Raw genomic sequence first — 22,980 nt, forward strand, 5'->3', positions numbered from 1 at the left:
ATTAAATGCAGTGAAATGTTGTGCAGCTCCAGTGCAGGAAGTAAGTAGAGGACAAGACACAATAGGGATACAGTCAAGACACTTCTTTCAGAGATTACATACACAATAATTCTGGGTTCAGAAAAAAGCCTGGGTATTTATTGAAGCATAAACCACTGCATTCAGTAATGGTGTGCCTGCGTATGTGTCTGAGGCACTGCTGCACAGCCAGTGCCACTCCAACAGCTGACTGAACATCGAGGATGGAGGGAAAGACAGGAGAAAGCAGCAAGCTGGATTTTCTGCTCATCTGCCAGGCTTCTCCCTATAACTCCATAAGACTGAAAACTTGACTCCTGAAGAATGAGCTTTTGTACGAGCGGGTTTTCAAGGCTGTGCACAGCAAATGCTTACCAGTAGCTCTGCAGCAGCAGCTTCTGCCGTGGCAGAAATAGGGATCATAAAACCAAGGGATGAAACAAAAATAAATAGCAATTCCTTACATTCTTGCTTCCTTACATGGCAGCTTAAGAGAGCACATCAGGATACTGAATAACGCATTTCTATTTTTCATGCTAACGGCAAATAAATCGCATTATACACCAACTCCTTAAACACTTAGGACAGATTATAAGCACAGCTAGATCACTGCTGGCACACCCCAACAACTTTTAACAGCCCGTTTATTTAAAACCTGCACACTAGATTAGAGCCTTCTGTACAGTGAGCTCCAGTATGCCAAGTTCAACCCAAAGTGACTCTTACTGCCATGCTATAAACCCCAGAAAATAGGGCTAAGGGTTCATTATGAACCTGGTGACAGACTCCTAATTATAGAGGTGCTATCAAGCATGATAAAGGCTGGTTGGTTTTATTTTAGTCTCATCCAAAGACTTGTTGGATGTTGGATTAGCTCATCTTTTCACTCCCGTTGAATTGCCATATGTTTCTTTTTCTCCTTTATGTAGTATTTGGCAGGAGTTATTTGTCAGCATTTACAAAAAGAAAACGTCTACAGAAACTTCATTTCCAGTTTCTTCCATGCTAAATTTCTTGTTTTGCCCGATAAAGCCTCAGAGATACTATTTCTCATGTAAAGCAGAAATGGATAAGAAAATACAGCTATTAATAGGTGAAATATGGGCACCTGCACTTTCCTGGCCACAGTACTGTGGCATAATATTTCAGTTTACTTCAAAGGAAAAGAACCTCAGTAAAGAGCTGTCTCTTTCTCCCTCTCCTTCCACTTCAATTCTGCCACTTTTCATATCCACTTCAGATATCTCTAAGTAAATCACAGCAAAACATAGCATTTTACTAGCATATTTATTTGCTTATTTCTTTGCTACTACCGTCTACCAACACTGCTGCAGTGATCCAGGTTGCACATCGCAAATCACAGGAATAAAAATAACACTGATGCAAGTGCTTTCAAGAAAGTCTCTTCTTTGGCAGCTATAAACCCATTGAACTTCACAATCTTATCTAATGCACCACAGGAGAAAGGAGTTAATTGCTTTTCCTAATCCCAGAAGTCAGAGAGTTGGAAAGAACTAAGCAGCACCTGTACAGGGACAAAACTGGAAACCAGTTAGCAGAATATTTCCTGGGCTTTTCTGCCACACCGTTGTTACTTGACTTTATAGCTATTATTTGCTTGGAGAAACATTGAAGCAATGGAAGAGCTTAGTGCCGGCAGGCCAGAGCAGAGGCAGATTTCTTCATCTGTTCTGCAGTACACCCAGACGAGAGAGAACGAGTGGTAGCACCATTGACACCAATGACAGAGCAAAGGAACGGCCATTTGGCTGCCTTCTGCATTTTAAACCAGCTACACTCAAATCTCCCCTCACTTGCCTCAGCTTCCTCGTGTGAGGGCAATTCTGTAACGGCAAGTGAACTATTTTTCCACAAACAGCTACTGTGAGTGACATCCTTTTCCAGTAAATGATATGGAATCTTCTCCAGATGGAAAGAAATACAGTTTATTTCAGGGGAGAAAAAAGAAGAAGCCTTGAAAGGCCCCCCAAACGTGACCAAGAGGCAGGATAATGAGAACTAATAGAGCATCTCTGGAAAAGGGAAGGTCACCTGTCAGAGCTGCTATTCAGCCCTGCTAAGTGGTTTTATTGATGGGTCATTAAAGGATTCCCATCCACCTTCAGCCTGAGAATGATTTTACAAAGCAGACAATAAAAAAATAAAGAATAAAAAGGAGAAAACATCTTGCACCATTTCTTTATAACAACACATGTTTGACAGCCCTTTATTGTATTCTCTTTATTTTTTTCCCATATTTTCTTCTATCTGTGTGGGTTTCTCATGCAACCCAGGAAAGCCAGAGAAACACTGCCTGTTAATAAATTGTAACCATAAAAATACAAAATTGCCTTAGGTTTAAAGTGTCTTAATCTGTTATCATTAGACACTAGGAAGGGAGGAGAGGTATGAGTCTTAATCACATTTTCAAGTGTTATTTTTAAATTTAAGTACAGCCTTCCTGCAGCCATGCCTCATCTCAATCCATAAGTTCATGTATCTAGACTGCTGAACTCCATCATAACCCAGTCTGCCTAGAAGTAATGCAATTGATTCCATGATTCTCTGACATCGAACACTTTTGTGCAGGCTGCCTGGCCATTTGCAGTTGTAGATATGGCGTAGACAATGTGTAGAGCTACCTGCGCTGAGTCTGTAGTTCTTAGGAGCTCTGCAAGATGAGTTATGAGAAGCTCCTGTAATTTCCATAGAAATAGGCTAACAGAAAACTGAAAGGATAGGGCAATGTTAGAGGCCAGATCTCAGCTACCGTAGCTGGTGAACTAGCAGTGTAGTTTAAAGCAAGGACTTTTCCCTGGCTGGCTAATGAGAGCTCAGTTCTTTTCTCTGTCCCATCCTGGCCACTGAGCCTGGGTCTCTGTAGGGAATGATAAAAATCTTACCAGAGCCCATAGGCTCACACAGGCAGAAGTAGTATCCAATTCCAGTACTGTGCTTATAAGAAAGTAAAGATTAATTAAAGAGGCACACATTATTTAGGAGAAACTCACAGTGATTTTAGTCCCTGAGCAATATTAATTAACTTCTGATTGCCTACAGTGTTCTATGGTAATAATCTGATGTTCACCATTACATCCAGAAAAAATACAAAAAAAGAAGCCATTAACAAATGCTATTGCCAAATTTGATTTTTGACTTGCATTTTATAGCTTAACATGCACAACAGCTACAAGGAATACATCAAGCTAATGGATATTGTATAAGTACATACACATCTACTACCTATTAGTAACCCCACCAGTGAGCACACTACACACCATAAAGCTCACCAGAGCACCCAGGTATTGCTCTTTGGGTCACTATTGCACTCTGCTCCATTTAACTCATTCATTCTCCTCCTTTGCACAGCCCAGGCCCAGCCAAGCACCCTGGGGAAGCTGGGCACTGCATCTCCAAGCTCCTGCACAAAGCTGACTTCCAAAGGCACATGGCCCACAGGCAACAACACTTTGAGGAAATTAGCTGCTAAGCATTAAAGACCTGCTAGCTGGTGATAACAGAAATGTTTTGAGAACTCTGCACACCAGCTTATTTTGGTCAATATCCATAGAAAGAGTATAAGCGACTCTGACAGTGGTTCCCTTCTCTTGCCAAATCTTTCCTCTGAGCTGCTGAAGGAAAAGGTCACCTGAATTTAACAGGAGTAACAAGGTATTTTCCCAGTGCTCTTTCTTACAAACAACTGAGCTGCTCTGCCTAAGTGTTGTTTTCTTTTTCTGAACAACAATAATGGGATATTCAGCAAGAGGCAGACACCAAGTGAAAGGAATCTTAGTGCAAGCTGTTAAAATTTGGCAAACTTGTAAGCAGCTGAAAATAGAGTCTTATAATGAGAAGTATCAAACAACCTTGATAATAGGCAGCATTACCAGTCTGCTCTATAGTTCTAAATTATGTTTTATTACAGTGTTAAATATGCCTGAGCTCCATTTACCAGTTCCACCATTGCCAACCCAAGAGCAGCTGCTGGCCGATGGCAAATTAGTAAGTTGCAGTTTTCGTGGTGTAGACAAGAGCAGGGTTGTTTCTGGCTTTCAGCAGTCAGAACAGGTTCATCTCAGCAGTTTTCATAGCACTGAGCCTGTTGGCAAATGGCCATTAACGTACTTCTCAGGTGGCTCCCTGCTGTAATGAGGTGGCTTGAATGTAAGAGAAGTAAGCCAAAGTTAAGACTTTACCAGAAGCTGGTGTAAATGCAGCTAGCAGGTGATCTTTAAGAAAGTACCACACACACATTCCATGTTTTTTTGCTATTCTACTATGACCTGAGAGAAAAAAAAAAAAAGAGTAAAAATCAAATTTCCACTCAGGAAGCCCATGCATTTTACTGTATCACAGGGTAAGGTAGATAAGGCTGAGTCCAGGAAAGGGTCCAGAGCTGAGCTCTGGGCCTTCCTCCTTCTGCTACAAGGTAAGCAATGCACACTATGAAGCCAAATCGTGAAGTTCATCAATCATTTTCATAGGAAAAATGAGTTGTATGATTTCACATCTTAAAAGACCAACACACAGCAGGAACTGAGGAGTTTCAGCCAGTCTCCAAAAAGCTCATTAGATATGTCACAATAAGTGGAGAAAATGCAAATAGTATCAGTCACCACCCAGGACCAGTCAGTCTTTAAGGAAGCCTGACAGGTCAAGGATAGTCCACAACACTTTGAAGCTATGAAAACTAGAGTTCACATTATTCCTATGAAAACAAACAGAAAAAGGTCAGGGGATGGACACAATGCCCTTCTCAGGCTGCACAGCTCAGGGAAGGCAGAATTTGTTGTTGCAACCCTGGAAGCATACAACCAACTCAGAGCCTGGCTCCAGCAGCACTCAGGGTACTGCTCTGCATGAGGACGGATTGGGAAAGCACAGAAGATGATGGCTGCCTGTGCATTGGGCCCCTGCTGCTTCCCCTCCTGCTGGGGTCACTGCAGGTTGCTGAAGCAGCTGTCAGCACAGCATCCTACTGATAAACATGGGTAGTAAAAGAAATACAAGTAATCAACTTCCTGGCCCTTTGAACAAGATGAAGAAGGGGAATAAGAAACCTGGGGCAAATCCCTGGGAATCAGCACCATAGGCTGTGCAGGGCAAGAGCAACCTTTGAGGCCAGGCTTGCTGAGGAAAGGAGTTGTCTTGTGCTACCCTCCACAGTGTGTAAGCAGCTCCCAAGGACTCTGGAAGGAACTTCCTTTCTCTCAGGCAGTAGAAAAATACCACTTTAAAGAGACATATAGTTGAGTTTTGTCTCTCTGTCAGACTGCCAAAACTTCTGTGTCATGTTCCCTTCTCCTGTCACCACCTCAGGCACCTTGGAACCAAGGACATGGCATGGTCAGGGTGTGAGCTCCTTCATCTCTCAGATAGCAATAGCACTTGTCTCCATCACAGAGATAGAAATATGCCCTTCTGACTCATACACAGCAATCATATATAATAATATCTGTAGAAAGAATTTCCAAGCAATGTATCACAACACTGCTGAGCTGCTTTAACTACCATGAACACACTGAAGCAAACAGTACTGCTCAGCCTTTTGCCATGGGGATTTCAGAAGGAGCACCACAGAACAGCTTGGGGAGAAACCACCACATTGCCTTGAAGCAGGCAAGCACATGTTTCTGCTTGCCAAGGGCCAGTTTCTAACTACTGGTAGTGCCTGCTCCTTTCTTGCCTGTACGTGCACCAGCTGAAATGTAAAATGGGCACTGGACATTTTTCAGAGAGATTAAATAATCTTCTGATCTAGAGAACAGAGGACAGCAGCTTCAGAGGCTGCATGCTCATCCAGTTCTGATGATCAAGTCCCTTTGAGGTATCTCATAGAGGACATGCTCAAAACACCTGTCTGTATCCAGGGAGAATATGAATTTTTCTTCATCCTCTGTTACAAACTCTCAGCTTTGATCCGCGTTTCCCCCACTCCAGCAACAAAACTCCATTTCTTTAATCCTTCCTGTACTTCTTCTAAAAAGCAGGATCCTCCACCAACCAATTCAACACAGCATCAGCACAAAGAACCAGCTGAACAACTTCCCTGCTTCAGAGACAATTGTTGTGGGACCTCTGTTGCCAGTGATTGAAGTGTACTCTGAAAAGGATCAGGCCATCTAGAGCAGGTGAGATTTTGCTTCAGAACCAGCGAAAGCCAGACTGTGAAGTGCTGAACTCTCAAATGATATGATCTGGAAAAGCATGAGGAAAGGGAGAAACAAATTTCTTTCTAGTAGGAGGTAAATGAGACAAAGAAATAGATACAACTGGGCCTAAAAAATCTAAGTTTCTCTTTCCTACAAGGAAGCAGTGAAAAAATAACTTAACAGTTGCACTGCTTGTGTACCTCCAAAATAGTAGGACTGATGCTCACTGGCCTATTATTTTACAGCAACAGAGAGGTAGCAGGCTGGGCTTCTCTTTTAGAGCCCAGGTAGAGATATTCCCTTTACAGTGGTCTAGAGGGAGATGTCTCTGCCTACATCAGGGGGGTTGAAACTAGATGATCTTAAAAGTCCCTTCCAACCCAAACCATCCTATGCTTCTATGGTTGGCGTTTACTTAATCTGCAGTTCTCACCTCTACCCCTCAGAAAACAAGCGTATTAGAAAAATAGCCTTACGATGCAGGTAGCAAAAAAAGTAGCAGTCTTTCTAAAGGCTCTAAAAGATATCAGGTGATGTGGCTTAAGTCATATACTAAGTCTTTTTAGGGAGCCAGCCTAGCTTAAGAAATTCCCACCGCTAATTACCTACACTGCCATATGCTTCTATCTCAACTGTGCCAGTCCTTGTGCCCCATGTTGTTATCTGGCATGTGTGACAACATGGATTTTAAAAAGTTAGAAGTTTCTGATATTTTAAAGAAAAGCAATAAAATAATTCATTATAATTCTGTTTTGTGTGTGTGAGTGGCCAAGCAGGCACTCAGAGCAACAGAAACAGGGGGCACTGGCCTTAGGATGAGCAAGAGAGAGACACTTCAGGGAAAACTTATATAGAACACTATACCTCCAGGCTGCAAAAATACACAAAGCATGGAATGCAACTGGAACTTCATACACCTGTGTTCCAGTTCTGTCTATTTTCCTGTACCACTGATACGTACATAGCTGAGTGGTCATTTAATGAATATCTTGCAGTTGTTCAATATGAAAGTACTGCTGGTAACTATGTCAGCCAAAGTTAAAAATAGAATATAGCCATTAGTCACATGAGCACTCTCCAAAAAGCTGGGTAACTCATTGCAGGGAGAGTCTCTGAGGAGAAATGAAAATGGCAATAACATCCAAGAGCTCTCAAAGCTAAGGCTCCTGAGATGGTATTTCTCATATATCTTCCTTTCCTACAACACGATTTATATATGCACAAATATCTCAGTCTCTCAAAATTGGTAAGGATTTCTCCTTGCAAACCACTGTTTACTTCAAAGGAGCACCCTCCTCACTTGAGAAGTTCCTGTTCATGCAGAAAAGTGCAAGAGAAACTGATTGCTTTGCATGAGAGGGAGAAGTAGCTACTCTCTTCCAGCTCTCTCACTAACAAAGTGCACTGCAAATTGAGACAGCTCACATTTATAAATCACTTATTACAGATCTGCTTGCTGCAACTGAGTGGTTTCTATCAGAAACGTAGGAAGATTTGGGAGTTGGAATGGGAGTGACAGGGAAAACTCCAACATCTAAGAAGCTGGAGAGACTGAACATGAAATAAAGAGCTGCAATAAAGCCCAGATGGAGCATATCAGGAAACACAACCAGTTTTGCAGGCTGAGAACAGAAAAGAATGGAGGCAGCAAGCACAGCAGCTCCCACATCTCTTCTGTGCTGGGGAGTGCACAGCCACCTCCAAGCTGTCTCCCCTCCAAGCCCACAGACTTCACAGCCTGTAAGCTCCCTTCCCCACTGCTCTGGCAAGTGCTCTTCTTCCTCCTTCATTCCTTCGCCCCTGCATGTAAACAAACTAGGAAAAACAGACCACATCTACAACAGGAAATGGGGGACAGGAAGATCCTGCACTGTGTTAACAGAACACAAGCATTTCATGCAAGAACCACCTTTCTGACATTGCTGGAAAATCACTAAATGTTTATATATGTATTTATGTATATGGATACCCTTGTTTTTTCCGTTAACTTCCTACTTTGTTCCTCTCCCTTTCTCCAGCAACACAACTTTAAATGAAATAAACAGTCACTAGCAGTGCAAGAATATTACAATTCAAGCAGAATAGGAAGCAGAATTGCAAAGTTAATATGCAAGAGCGAAATAACACAAAGCCAACTGAAATAGCACCACTATTTAGCTTTCTTAATGGCTGGCTGCAATCTGTACCAAGATAAAAGGCATCCAGCAAGACTAAGTGATGCTAAGAGCAGGAGGGAAGAACTTCAAAGAACTCACTTCATAAATATCCCTCAATATTGTAGGATATTACTCTCAAATTAAGTTAAATCAAACCACATCTGTGACATTAGACAATGGCTGAATTGCAGGTACCAAGAGCAGAAAAATACACTACCCTACGATAAGACTGTGTGTTCATCTGCCACCTTTCAGAAGCAAAGCTCCCATTATCATAGCCTGGGTTGCTTGGTATGCCTGGATCAGGTGTCTCTGGTTTAGCACTGGCTTCCCACCACCAGACTTCTTTCTGCTGGGAAACTGGAGACTTCTGAATATACTGAGACATAAGCTCTGTCACCTCCCCATCCTATAGCCACAGTGTTTTACCTGAGCTTTGAAATTTGGCAGGTCACCATTTTCTCACCAAGTTTCAGGAGAAGTTTAACAGCACTTGTTTAAAGTTAAAATGTTTCAGATTTGTCAGACTGAATAATTTGCTCCCCCAAGTGTTTGAAGAGCAGGCCGAGGAAACATTGGTGTTGATGACTGATTAAATATCATATTTTATCAAAAATTTAAAGGACAAGAAATGACGGGCATGGGTATTTTGGTAATATTTAGGAACTGTGAGTGAAGTCACTGTAGCACCTGCAGACTGTTCAACTCAACACTGACCCCCAAGCAACAGAGCACATATGTTAACAGTAAATGAAGACTATCCAGAACCCCTACTACAAATGGGCAATGTAGTGTCAGAAAAATCAAACCTATAATCCTACCTAGAAAGTGTCCCAGCCTGACAAGTTTGGTTAGTAAATGTGCATTGTTTCTTTCAGCAAACCAAACGTTATAAGCTTGGCTAATAAAGGTGCATTGAATCTTTCAGCAAACCAAGCGTGCATTAGCTCATTACAGCTAAACATTTCTATTTAAAAAACAATGCTGTCCAAGTCAGCAAGGCATATTAAACAGTTCATCGTTCTGGATATATCAGCTCCTCTGGTATTTATGGGAGCCAAGACCTGAAGAAAACTTCTATTTAAGAAAGCCAGTGTTGGCATAAATCCATCATTTTCACATGACCTGCAAAAAAGGACAAGTTGAGTTCAAAAGTGTGATGTGAATCTCATAGCACAGTCAACCTAACTGAACAGTGGCATCATTACTGTAACCAAACAAGATTATACAAAAAGCAGATCCAAAATTTAGGTCACACTGTCAGAATGCAATTTAGAAGACAGTGATTTAAAAGACCATTAAGGTCACAGTGGTTTGCCCACTTTCACAATCACTCTGTGGAGCAGACAGAGAAAAAAAAAAAAAAAGGTGATACTCCAATGCACAAAGCATCAAAGAACCACACTTAAATAGTGAAAAGCAATCGCACTATTTTTCATTGGTTCCCTAGAATGAATCTGCTCCTGACACCAACAGCCTACATCTAATGTCATTAAATTGGTAAGAGCTCAGAGGAAGGCAATAGGCTCTACTGATGCACTAGACTTAAAGACAGATACTGCAGCCAATACTTCTAATTTATCCAAGAAAAGGTACAGAAATGATGACCGTTGTCTGTATCAGCTTATGGGTGATAACTCTTTCTCCTAGAGCCTATTTGATCAGAGAATGCCAATCTGCTGGATCAAAGATGCTCTCAGGAATTTGGTAGATTTGATAGGACTGATGCAAAGTTTCTCAGGTTCCTAATGCTATTAAACCCAGGGTTCTCCATTGAAATCATCTTCTCTTCTAAGCTGGAACACAGTGTCCAAGCTTAATCATTCATGTCCCAAACAACAAATTAAAACACCTTCAAATCTCTGCTTCCTACTAACCGTCAGACCTGCTTCACTTCACATACAGAGCCAGGGGAAAATAGGAAAGAGAAAGACTAGACCAATGGTGTAAACTAGTGTGAGCCACTCAGATTAGGCTGAAAATAATCTGTGAGTGCCAGCATTCCCACGGTTAACTGATGAAAGCCATGAGGAATGACCACTGGCTACTCAATTTTCTTCACAGAAACCACAACAACCCCCACAAAACAAGCAAGCAAACAAACAACAACAAAAAACACAAAGCAAACTAATCTCTTGGGCTCACCTGTGTGTAAATTGAGGAAGGAATCCCATGATGCTTAATGCTTAGTTCAACTCAAAGTTAACAACAGACTGAGTTTCTTTTGTCTTGTTGTTTGGTTGGCTGTGGGTTTTTGTTGCATTTTTGGTTTTCTGTTTGTTTATTTGTTTGTTTTTTTTTACCAGCCTCACACTTTTCATTAGTCCCTCCCTGACCTTCAAAGCAAAGAGTACAGGAGCTCTCTTCCATCAATACCTGACCCAGGCTTACTTCAGAGCCAGCCCAACAACTCCCTCTCTCAAGTTGCCATTGCTGCACTGACGTTCTTTCTCTTGCAACATTTACTCCTATCTAGGACGTGCCCGGAAAAGCTCATATCTAAGACATGCCAGGGAAACTGAAAGTGTTACTTTAACTCAGGAATAACTGAGGATCATTCAGAAATCATTAGACAGACACAGCAGAGACCAAGTAATATACTGAAACCAACTTCTCTAAAGTCACATTGTTGGCTTGAGAGCTTGATCACTACTGGAATATAGCACAGTATTTTTAATTATACTGCTACTATGAAGTGGTAATGAGCATTAGCTGATGACTCAGAATAATAATTACTAGGTGGTGCTATCATGAAGGTACAATTTTAGAAGCCGTGCAGGTGTTACTTTCTTGAATGATTCAAAAATTACAAGCAGCCAATCCTCCTGCTAATTGCAGATGGAAGTTATGCACTTCTAAAATGCATTCTTTAAATGTCCAAAAGGAGCCTCTGAGGAGGTTGTGCCTTAATGCTGCTAAGCTGATTGATTTTCAGTGTCCAGAAATAATTCCCCTAGTACAATTTCTGGCTTTTTCACGATGTGTCAAATGTCCGTCTATTAAAAAGGTTAGGTTGCCTGTTCTTGGAAGAAGAAACATTTCAGCCTTGCTCCCATCTAAACCTCCCACGGTTCCCATTTCAGAGTGTCAGTCATTTCATATCAGTGGCAGCAGCAGCAATAAATGCCTACTTTCAACGACAGCATAAGGGTTTTTATATTACAGGGGCTTGCCATATTTTTTCATTTTCTTTAAAGACAATAGGAGAGTATGTGTTTGAAAGCAGTAAGTAACCCTAGTAAAACTGTTTAAAATATTCTTGTAGAGTTGAGTTTTGGTAATTTCTTGGAAAATATCTATGATACAAGGCCTCTCTTCCCATCTGGCTTATCCTCCAGGTTACTCCACCGCCACCGCAAATTGAATCAAGAGAAGTTTTCAGTGTCTCAAATTCTAATGAAAACACAGCTGACTGGGGATATATATATCGCATTTGTACTACAGAGTGTTTCAACATTAGATTGTTTGTGACAGCAATTCAAAAGCACTGAATCTCCCAATTCCATTCTCTCCTGGGTGTTTCAGTGGCTCTTTTTCAATCACTCTTGAAATATCTGTATAATGGAGTTACGTGGGCTTTGCTATAGAAACGACAGAGCGCTGATAAGTGCAAAAAACTTTACTTTTAGCACATCATATCCTCCTCCGCATCACTGCTATTTGAACAATTCAATTAAAATTTTGGGTGATAGCACACTCTTCATTTCTTCCTTAATTAACTGCATGATGCACAAATAGGCAACGTGAGGCTGAGTGAGAAACCCTTCCTGCACAACTTGGAGGAAGCCCGCGGTAGAGGCGAGAAGCGAGGCAGGCTGGGTGTGCTGGGCCAGCTGTCAGGCCACAGGGCTCTCTCCCCGCAGGCACGCCTCCCATGACTCAGTCCCTCACACCCCATGCCCCACATCATGTTCACTGAATGGTTACATCATTCCTAAAGCATCTGGCACTAAGCTAGAAATCAAAACCTGGGGATAACGCAGGCATGTACTGTGGAGGTCCACTGTAAAGAATAGCAGCGATTGCTGTCAAAGGTAAAAAATACAAATAAAAATCCAGCCTTTCTAAATTACAGCTGTGGAGTGTACCTGTTTACTACCTTGTCCTGACACCAAAACCAGATGAATTATCCCATAGTTCAATCCAGCAATGCAGAAGAGACGTTTGTACCAGCAGACAGATGAGTTTCATTACTTTGGAACTGGTCTCTTGTATGGAGAAGCTGTGTTGATATAAGGCCTTAATAAAGCCAGTCACCTTATTTGTTACCACTGCAAGTAATCTCCACAGTCAGTCATATGATTAAGTTATCATGTGTCAGATGAACTGCCCTCACAGATGACGTACATGCAGTTGCTATGCCCCAAGCACAAGGCAACTTTCTGTTAGACTTTCCAGTACCTTTACACACCAACTTCAGCTCAGGATGCCCCAGCACAGACCTGTTGAGCTAGTTATTACTACATGTGGCCTACAGATAGCAGCTTTTTAAGAAATTAATCACATTTGATTCTCTTGGGCACCAGTGAAACAGAAAATGTCATTACATTAATTAACGATATCTAAACGTTCATTTGTAACAATGTTTGTCCATCATTCCAGTAGGATTTCTTTCTGTTCCTTCAAGCCCTTGAGCCCCCCATCAGGCAATGCTACCTCTGCTAGGAGGCTGGAAGCAAGAGAAGAAGGTGGCACTAAGTCCAGGCATTCATTTTGGAGCCCCTCTTCACACATGTAATCATATGCTGCTGACCAAGCTCAAAACCCATTTGAAAGCTTGTCCAACATACCCACTGACATGGTGCTAAACCATTTCAAATTAAAGTCTGTGACACACACCCACTTTGATGCACTGATATTTTTTGTTGTTTATAAGCCCGAGAGCACCCTTTAGACAGCTGAAACATCCCCCAGACCAAGACACTACCCTGAGAACAGAATTCATCTCACTTTCTGCTGAGCAGCCAGCATGAACTAGTCATGAGTTTCATTCTGTATTTAAGGAGAGGGAGCTTTCCCAGGGGCAATTCAACTCCCCTATTTTAGGTGCTTATCTCAGGCTCATATGAATCACCTCAGCCACTCCTTCCTTCCCCACCCACTAACTACACAGGTAGCCTTAAATAACTGCACAGAGCAAGACCTTAAGTGTCTTCTTGAAGACGATCAGGAAGGACAAACTAAATTTAACAGTGGCCAACAGCACCCACTGAGGATCACTCATTTTCATCTCAAACACACCAGTTTTTCCATTTCTAAACATTCTGATTTGGAATGTCCATCATTAGAAATTACTAAGAGGATTTATTTTCCACATTACATACACCTGATCTCTTCAACGTATTGATAGCTTAAAGCTTTCTGCAGCAGTTTTGTGGTTTGGCTTTGCTTTGAACAGAAGAAGGGGCGGGAGAGGGAACTTATTTGGTCTTATTATTCATTTAAGCCTGCTGTCAGATAATAGCACCGTTCCTACTACGTACTTTTAAATTCCATTCTTGCTTTCACTTTCATCATATTTTGTCTCTTTTCCTTCTTCCCCTCCCCCCAACTGAAAATATACAGCATATTTAGTTCTTTCTTCAAAGAAAAGTTGTCCCAGTCTTTTTCGACCTGAGGTCTCTTTTCTTTTTCCATTTTTGTTTATGGGCGATAGAAAGAACTCTCCACAGCACGTAAGAGGCAAATATTTATTTATCTAAAGCATCACTGGGATGATTTTGGTTTTGTTCTCTGATCCTGTGCTAGTGTTTGCAATTGTTCTATCTGCTCAATAATCACCACTGCACACTGAGTTGATATTTATAAAGAATTATTCATAACAGCTTCAAGAGGGTGGGGTTTTCACCCACTCAGCAAAAACAGGATTATTTCCTTTCCCAAGCATGTGTTATTTTGCATCTGTTGACACTGGAATTTCATTTGCCAACCCAGACTAAAAAGGCTGTCTGTAAGCCACTCCAGGCAGCTTCCACTCAGATTATTATAAATAATTTCGTTATCTCCTGCAAGTTCTGTCACCTACTTATAATAAAATCATTGATGAATTCATCTAACAGCTCAGACAACATCACAGATGTTTGAAAGACTTCATCCCAGCAATAGCTTCTATTGAACTAGGAAATTAATCAGGTATTCCAGTTCTTTGTTTCCTATTTTTAACCACTTATTCATCTGTGGGAAGACTTCTCCTTTTATTCCCTGATAACTGTGATTCTAACAGATTTCTGTAAAATACAGCCTGTACTTTAATTTTCAAAGAGCTTTTGACAAGGCATGAGCTCGACCTGCTGTATCCATGTTAGAGCTTCCCACAGAAACTTCAGCAGATTCACGAGAAACAAGTTCCCTTTACACTGTCTCCTCTATTTCTTTGTTATCTACTAATTTGATTTGATTCCCATTATGATTTCTACCAAACTACCTAATACAGAAGTCAGATTTACTGATAATCTCCCTGCATGACCCCAGAAGCCCTTGCTAGATGGGTATATTATTGTTTTACTTAAGAGACAGAGTACAAACTCTGTTCTTGTTCATTTAGAGCTCTTGCACAGACAGCATCAAACTCCACTGCCCTGTTACCAGAATCTTTGTGTGTGTGTGTGTGTGTGTGTGTGTGTGTGTGTGTGTGTGTGTGTGTAAAGCCTTTTAGAACTGATGTTTCAAACACAGCCAGACGACTATCAGACAGACAAGTCTGGTCTGGTGAAGGCAAGTCCCTGCAAATCAGCTTCCTTGAAGATACCAACAGTGGTTTTAGCAAAGTTAATGATCTGTAGTCTAAGAGGAGCAAAGGCATGAGAAAGGAGGGAGTACAAGGTAGAAAGGATAAGGAATGAGTCATACTATTTAAAATAACTGACATCTAAGTTTTCCTCATTGTGGCATCTAATAACATGCATGTCCTCAGCCCACTCACATTAGAGGATATGGGTGTAGTCAGGAGCTCTGCAGTAAATCTATTTCATGAAGTTACCACCCTTGGTCTCTGCTGCTGCCTTTCTCCTCAGGCCTCCGGAAGGGAAAAAACACTTCAGCAGTCACCTGTCTTCACCTGCAGCACTGCTGACAAATGTAGGAAAGATGGAGGACTGTTTATCAAGGAGCATGGGGATAGAACAAAGAGTAACAGCTTTAAACTAAAAGCGGGATATTTGGACTAGATACAAGGAAGAAATTCTTTACTCAGTGTGGTGAGGCACTGGCACAGCTGCTCGGAGAAGCTGTGGATGCCCCATCCCTGGAGGTGCTCAAGGCCAGGCTGGATGGGACCCTGGGCAGCCTCATCTAATAGGAGGCTCATGACAGGAGGTCAGAACTAGGTTATCTTCAGGGCACCTTCCAAGCCAAACCTTTCAACAATTCAATGCTTTAATAGTGGTTCAGCTTCAGGTGCTGAATTTAAGCTCAAGGTAACTAGGGTGCATTTGCACCCAGCCAGCCTGGAAGATGCAGTCATCGCCCAGGCCCTCTCATACTGGGTTTCTGTACCAGCTGACAAGGTGGAGATAAAAACAAATACTCCCATAAACTTCAGTACATGAGTTAGTCCTGCATTTAGGATGGTGACAGACATGGCTTACGCCTATCAGAAAACGAGGAAGGAAGCGGTCAAACTGGGTTTTGACAGGATCACCACTGTTTACACTGGTGAATAGCATCGTGGTTTGCAGCAGTTGTGCAAACCCCAAATGCTTCAAGAGCGATGATTCAGATGAATGGCTTCTCATTAAAAAAGAAACAAAAGCACAGAGACAAACATACAAGAAGTATCCCCATTATCATGTTGTGATATCTGAGCAGCTACCTGCCTTTGCTGTTTTTATTTGTCTTTTGCTACAGCTGTTGAAATGCAGGAATTTAATTCAAAACTGGAATTATTTCTAATATTACTCTGAGGTACTGCGTTTAAAAATAACTCATGAAATACTGCAAGATTCATGATAGATATCAGACTTCAGACCACACTAAGTGTGGCAACGCTGGAGATTTGGTATTTGCATCTAGATGGAATAGGCTTTCAGCTTTCAACTAAGTCTTTCAAATATGCACTTGTACAAGCATTGGTCAACATCATGTCAGTTCAAAGAGGTCAGGATTTCCAAGGCTGAATTGCTTTTACAGTCTCTATCAGAAGATACACAATTCAGGAAAGCCCAAGTACTGAGAATTAATTGTTTTAGCAAAAGGTCCAAGCAGAATATAACTTTGCAACTCACTGCAATAATTTAAGTAAGACATAAAAAAAAAAAAAAAAAAAAAAAAAAAAGAGTACTGCAATTATAACCACGTATTTGGAATAACATCCAAAAAGGTAGGAAAACTGTTATTATACTCAGAGGGTTGCTGATTCTTCCATATTGGTGGAAAAGCAGGTTTAAGAAGCTAAATCGGTAGCACATAACACAAGTAAGTAGATTTTAAAGAAGCTGTGGGAATTCTGCAAATTCGTTCTTGTGAAGTACCCACACGGGATCGATCCACCGCCATGCTATATTAGCTTCATTAGCAAGGAGTTATAACAATATCCCAGAAAGAGCAGAACTGAGGTTTTTTTTTTCCTTTCTCCATTGCATGTGGCTCCTCCAACAACTTCTTCTTACCCATGGGAATGAGAAGGATAGTCTCCCTCTCCATGCAAAGAGCCTATGTGAAATTATCTTCTTCAGATTAATACAGACATAGAAGACAAAACTGATTACTTCATGAATGAGCAAGCAAAGTAGCTGTCAGTCAGACCAGGCAATCTTGGTACAAACAGAGGATGATTACTGCAAAACACTTAGTTTGACATGCTGACAGAAATCACTCTTGTCAAGTTGTATTGATGCACAATGACTTGCAGGCTACTTTGGGTCCTCTACTTTCCTAAACTTATTTTATTTTCATAACTGTAAGTGCTGAGCGACATTTTTCTTATGTCCTCAACACGGTGGTTGGGTTTTTTTGGTATGATTCATAATCAGATGCTTTGAAATGTATTTTTTTTTCCCCTGATTGCTTAAATGAATGTGTCATTGTCACTTGGGAACAAGCAACAAAAAGCATGAACGAGAGCATGTTCAGTGCTGAGAACAAGGCCAAATATTTTTGGATCTCCGTCTTCTAGCACTACCAGAAATATTTCAAAGTTTCTCCTCTAGACCTTGCTCTCTGCTGCAAACTTCTACCCCTTGCTGAGAATTCAGAATTGGATGTGCCAATTCAGCCTTTCATTTTAATTAAACCTAAAGATCGGGAGTTATTCAACATTATTTTAAACTGCTTAGAGCCAGTAATTGGACTCCATGTGCCTCTTCGCTTTGCAGCCAAGGGCATAATTTTGGCAGGTTCACGTAGCATTTGCTCACAAGCACAGAGTACATGGATCTTTTGAGCCAATTGGGACACAGCTAACAGATGCTCAGAGAGGATGTTTTCTCTTCCCCCCCAGCTCTTAATATAAGGGTTAGCCTCTCTGGATGTTAGACAGGATTCATCACTGAGGTGGGTGGAAAAATGAAGACCTAAATTTAAGCTCGTTAGCAAGGCAATGGTAATGCAGTTAATGCCAAAGTCTTTTCTTGGATTAGGGTAAACTTGGGTCCAGTGGAGGAAAAAGGGCCGGCTACCACTGGGTGGGCCACCACATTCCTCACAGCCATCCATCTGCTTGCCCAACCACAGATAAGCTGGGAGCATGTTTGTGTATGGAGGTTAAAATCAAACCTCCAAAAAAGCACTTAAAAAAAACCCCACAAAAACACCCCCAGATCCAAAACCTCTTACTGAGTGTCTGGCTTAAAGTGCAGCCAATTGAGAAGCTGGATCAGCTGAGTGAGGAAACAGCTGCAGAATAATAGAGAGAGGCAGTGGAGAGTGGGGGCAGGGTAGAAACACTTTACTGTACCCCATCCCAGAAAGCAAGGGAGCAACATTCTCAAGGACAAAGAATATCAACCATAGTAGAAGACTCTAGGAGCTAACTCCACCTGCTTAGTGCATACTTAAACATGATGTGTAGATCTTGCCAGCAGTAAAACTTTGTCATTCTCTGTGTGCTGTCTCACACACAGGCCTGGCTACAAAGCAGTCAAACTTCTAACCATGCTGACAACCTCAGCTATTCAGAAGAGGTAAATAAGGCATAGTTTTGATTTTTAAGCACAGATTTAACTTGTTGTACCTCTTCAAGCTAATCTCAGGAACAGAGAAATCATTACTCTTCTAAGGAAATGCTGTGGTTCTCTCCATCACTTGACTCCAGAAACTGATAATTTAAGATAGGGATAAACTATTGCCCAGAATAGTGACAGAAACATACAGACCAGCAACAACCTTCAAGACATCTCTCCTACCCCGAAGCTTCCCCCAGCAACTGTCAACCAGTTTCTCTTGCAAACACTGCTACACAGCATGTCCCCATGCTCTTATACCAACTCCTCACAGCTCCAAAGCAGCAGGCAGTCAAGGTGCCTTTTAATCCCATCTCTCTGCTGCTCATAATCTGTCAGTAGTAATCTCTTCTCAGGAAATAAAACCCACATCAATCTGCCCCCTAATGTTTTAATCAATGGTGGTCAATATAAGCCAATGCCTAAACTAGGATTCCCAAGCATGGTAAGACCTCATTCTTCAAGGTGCAAAACAAGCAGTGCACTTCACTTCTTGTGTCAGTAATCTCTAAAGAGCCCCTTTTACCAGCTTTGCAAATGAAACACCATTGCTTCACAAGCTTGAAAAAAAACAACTACGTACAGCCTGAACTAGCAAAAACAGTAATTGTCATCTGGATACTTGAAGGTAGGGAAGTTGAGGGAGACTGAATACCTATTGCTTCTAAATATCTATGAATATATATGGTATCCCCGAACCACCTCATGCCTGCCAGAGCATTATGGAGCTAATCATTGCCAGAGGTCCCATGAGCTGCTTCCTTGTGGGAAGCTGAGCTGCAGAGCCCTGGCCTCTGGCCAACTCATCCCAGGACCACCTTCCCACAGCCAGCTCCAGCTGATGGGGCTGATCCATAAGCAGGAGGAGCTTTCCTTGTCCTGAAGAGGAAATGGTTTCAGGTTGGTTGGATCCATCGCTCACAACCCACCACTGAGCCATTTATTCTCCACCATCTTCTGATTTGCAGCTCATCTGTGACTAAAGGCAGAGTAATCATTTGCTCTGAGAAGAGAAGAAAGCCATGAAAACTATAAACTTTCTAAACATCCCTCCTGCCAACACCTGTCATCCACTTCCACATTTCCTATTTGCTCTGTTTTCATTTAAGGTATTATATGACTCAGACGAGGCCTCCACAGCTTCAAAAGAATTCCTATGTCTGACTGCCTCTGCTTTATTAAAAGTAACTGAGCCATTGATCATCATCAGAAGGTGTATTCTCAGGAGAAATGATATCATTTGTACACAAATGATCCTGCAAGCACAAACACTCCACTAGCCTCGGATAACAGGAAAACGACTGTGCGGAGGAGGAGAGAACCCCCCCGGCACACATTCAGATCATCTTAGGGATAACAAATGGAGAGAATCGCACCTTTATGAGCAGATGGGCTAACAAGAAGATGCTCTTCCAAAGGAAGAGAGAGGGGGAGATTTTTCTTTTGCTGTTGTCAAGCCTTTAAAGGCAATTTCGTGCTTCTAAGGAGGCAAGCAAGCAAGTCTGCTGATCCCTAATACTACCAATTCCCTACCTCCAGAGAGGTTTTGTTGTTGTTTGTTTGTTTTTAATCTGACATTTTTTTATACACACTCCTGTGTGCTGCATTTCATGGTTGACCAAAATGTGAGGGCTCAAGAAGGGGATGCATGACTGCATGGCAACAACTGTGAGAAATCCAACTATTTTCCTCTACCACCAGCTAGCTACAGACAAACAGGATCAGCCTGTCTGGGATATGAAACTTGCTTCTAGAGAAACACATGAATAAAGATCAGCACCATGGATTAGAACACATAAAGAGTGAAAGATGCACTGAAGCATCTGCCAGCTACAATCACTCATTTTTCAGGAGTAATGGACTAAATATCCATAAAATAGATATGGAGACTTTTTCTTTTTTAAATGCTTTCATGTGAAAGATCAATGTTTCGTATTGGAAAACTTAATGGACAAATCCTGGCAAACATTTAACATGAATACAGTGCAGGGTCAACAGCTGCTGCTGCTGGAGTAAAGCAGCTATCATGTAATTCTGTTTTGTGGATATATAAAGAAGTTGAAACCCGCACCAGATACTCTGTGTTCCCCAACCAAGTGTGTGTTTAGCATATCTAGCTTTAGACCTCACAAACCTTAGAAGCCACTGAGATATGCAAAGGTTTGTCAAGCAGAAAGAGGGCTTCTAATCAAGAATAGCCCTAAAGGAACCGACAAAACTGAAGCCCTTCTGGTCTGCAGTCAGAATCCTTAGTTCTTAGGAATAATGACTTAGCAAGAACGTGTCTCTGAATCAGCTGGGGCAATTGTTTGGTGTTCCAAGAAAACCTGGGAAAGTATTCTTTGAAGAAACCATTATGCAAGGAGGGGAAAAGAGAAACAGACCTCAAGTTATCCTTACTGCTGGGAAAACACACCATGTGATTCAAAACGTGTCAGCTAGCCACCTAAAAGCCCAGCTGAGTTGGTGCCCTGAGGTGAAATTCAGCTTACTTAGGTTTGCAGAAAATATGCGTATCAGGAGCTCCATGCTTTGGAGGCTGAAGGTTCACAGTGGTGGATAAAGGTGCTGTAGGAGAGAAATGGCAGCACTGCTATTTGGTTCTTCAAAAGAAATGCTGTAGCAGTCAGCTCATCTAAACTCAAGCAGCTTCTCTAGGCGGTCTAGAGTTTCCTTTGAAGTATGTATCTACGAGCACATATGGTCCTGGAGCATATCCACACACATTCACCAGAAGGGAATGAGAGTGGGTGGAATACATAAGACTACCCCTAAGAAAGGGAGTAGGAAGAAGAGAGAATAAAAATTCTGGCATAAACAAACAGCTGCTATTTCTAGCCCTTCTGGTCGAACCCCTCCTCCAGCCCTGATGCCACACTGCAAGAAGCCTTGTTAAACTTAAAAGACAACTGGAGAAATAAAAGCATTTTTACAACCCAGTTATGACCACTTAAAAACATACTGTAAATCTATTCGCTGCTTAACGCACCAGGTACATCCAGCAAATGCTTTTGCTCAGTGTGTACCCAGCGTAGCTTGATACTCTCCGTGTAGCTTGAGCGTGCACATTCAAGCAATATAAAATTAAATAAACCAAGTCTGGATTAAACTCGGTCCACAATAGCAAGGGGAAAAAAAAAAAGGAGTAATTACTGACAGTGGCTTGGTTAAGCTTAGAAAAGCTTAACAGAAAAGGATTTTTCCATAATTGCCATCTCCAACCTTTTATCCAAGCTCAGTGGGCACATTACCTAAGTCAGCAGGAAGTTTAGCCACTCCACATGAAATTAATAACATTTATGGGCTGACCCATCACCCACAGCCTTCTCAAAGCTTTTTAGAGCACGAGCTATGAAGATGTTTGTCCTCTCATCAGGAAATGATGTGTGCCACACTTAGCTACTTAAAACAAAACAACACCCCCCCTACTTCAGCAGGCAGCAGTCCCTAGGGACCAAACCTCCCTCTCACGCAGTCTTGGGAGTAAATTAACTGCTCTGTTGAGTAAGCTTACCTACTAATTACAGGAATGAAAACAAGCTTCTCAAGAGCGGCACATCCCATCCAATGACCCACAAGGAGCCTGTGGGGTGGCAACTCTCACCTCATCAAGGTATCTCCTACCATGCCCCCTTGTCTCATGAAGCATCTGGTGCCCCAGAGCAGGAGCTTTGCTGCTGACCTCAGCACAGCAACTTCCTGTCCTTGTAAATACAAGTCAGACCTTGCACCCATCCTTTCACAGAATAGAGACCCACATTTAGGTATGAATTAAAGCTTGGGTGCCTGCAAAATGGCTGTGGAGTCACCCCATACACCAAGCCAGAGCTGTCAACTCGACTTGGTATTCAAGTAAGCCGAGAACGAGATAAACTCGTTTAACAAACATTGACCCAGTTTCACACTGGAAAGGAGCAAAACAGGCACAAGAACTTAAAATGTATTCCTTATGTGATGCTCTTCATCTATTTTGAAATGGCAAGCATAAAATATCCCCGTGATAAAATTCTAGCCAAAGAACAGGTTAGTGCTCTGACTTAACAAAATTATGTTGAAAACCATTAACTTAGAAAGCAGCTCACATGCATTATAAGGTTGTACTCTCTTTTCGATGTCATCGACCAAGAAAAGAACAAGAAAAATCAAAAGAAGGACAAACAAGGATGGCTGGGAATTGATTGCCGCCTTTGAAATGTTTAGTGGAACAGTTGGAATAAGAAGCTGACTGCAGCTGAACTGAAAAATCACTGTGTAGCTAGATTACTCATCTACTGTTAAACCAAATTAAAGTTTTCTTCCCACAGGCAATGCTGAAGATTTCAGAGAACCCATAATTTATAACGCAGAAAAGTTTAGAAGGAAACTCAGCAAAACTGAAATGAATTTTGGACATAATGGGCAGGAAAACAGAGGACCGATGAAAGGTGATGATGCTTGATGCTGTGAGGGCTGCACGCAGCATGCAGCAGGTAACTAGAGGAGAAGGCTGATCAG

The 22,980-nt window shown here is 41.7% G+C and overlaps 1 protein-coding gene across 11 annotated transcripts in view; it reads right to left on the reverse strand.

Annotated features, from left to right (window-relative positions):
• Positions 1 to 22,980, reverse strand: part of PLXNB2 (plexin B2) — a 245,409-nt gene that overhangs the window by 202,429 nt on the left and 20,000 nt on the right. For 2 of the 11 annotated variants that reach the window (XM_085521181.1, XM_085520767.1), the window contains exon 3: positions 15,252 to 15,394. The exons of the other annotated variants lie outside the window; for them this stretch is intronic. The gene's annotated coding sequence lies outside the window, so the exon portion shown is untranslated. The remainder of the gene's footprint in view (positions 1 to 15,251; positions 15,395 to 22,980) is intronic. 11 annotated transcript variants of the gene reach the window in all.

The sequence above is a fragment of the Coturnix japonica genome, chromosome 1, assembly GCF_054131305.1.
Source record: "Coturnix japonica strain WE chromosome 1, WE-NBRP24, whole genome shotgun sequence".
NCBI lineage: Eukaryota > Metazoa > Chordata > Aves > Galliformes > Phasianidae > Coturnix > Coturnix japonica.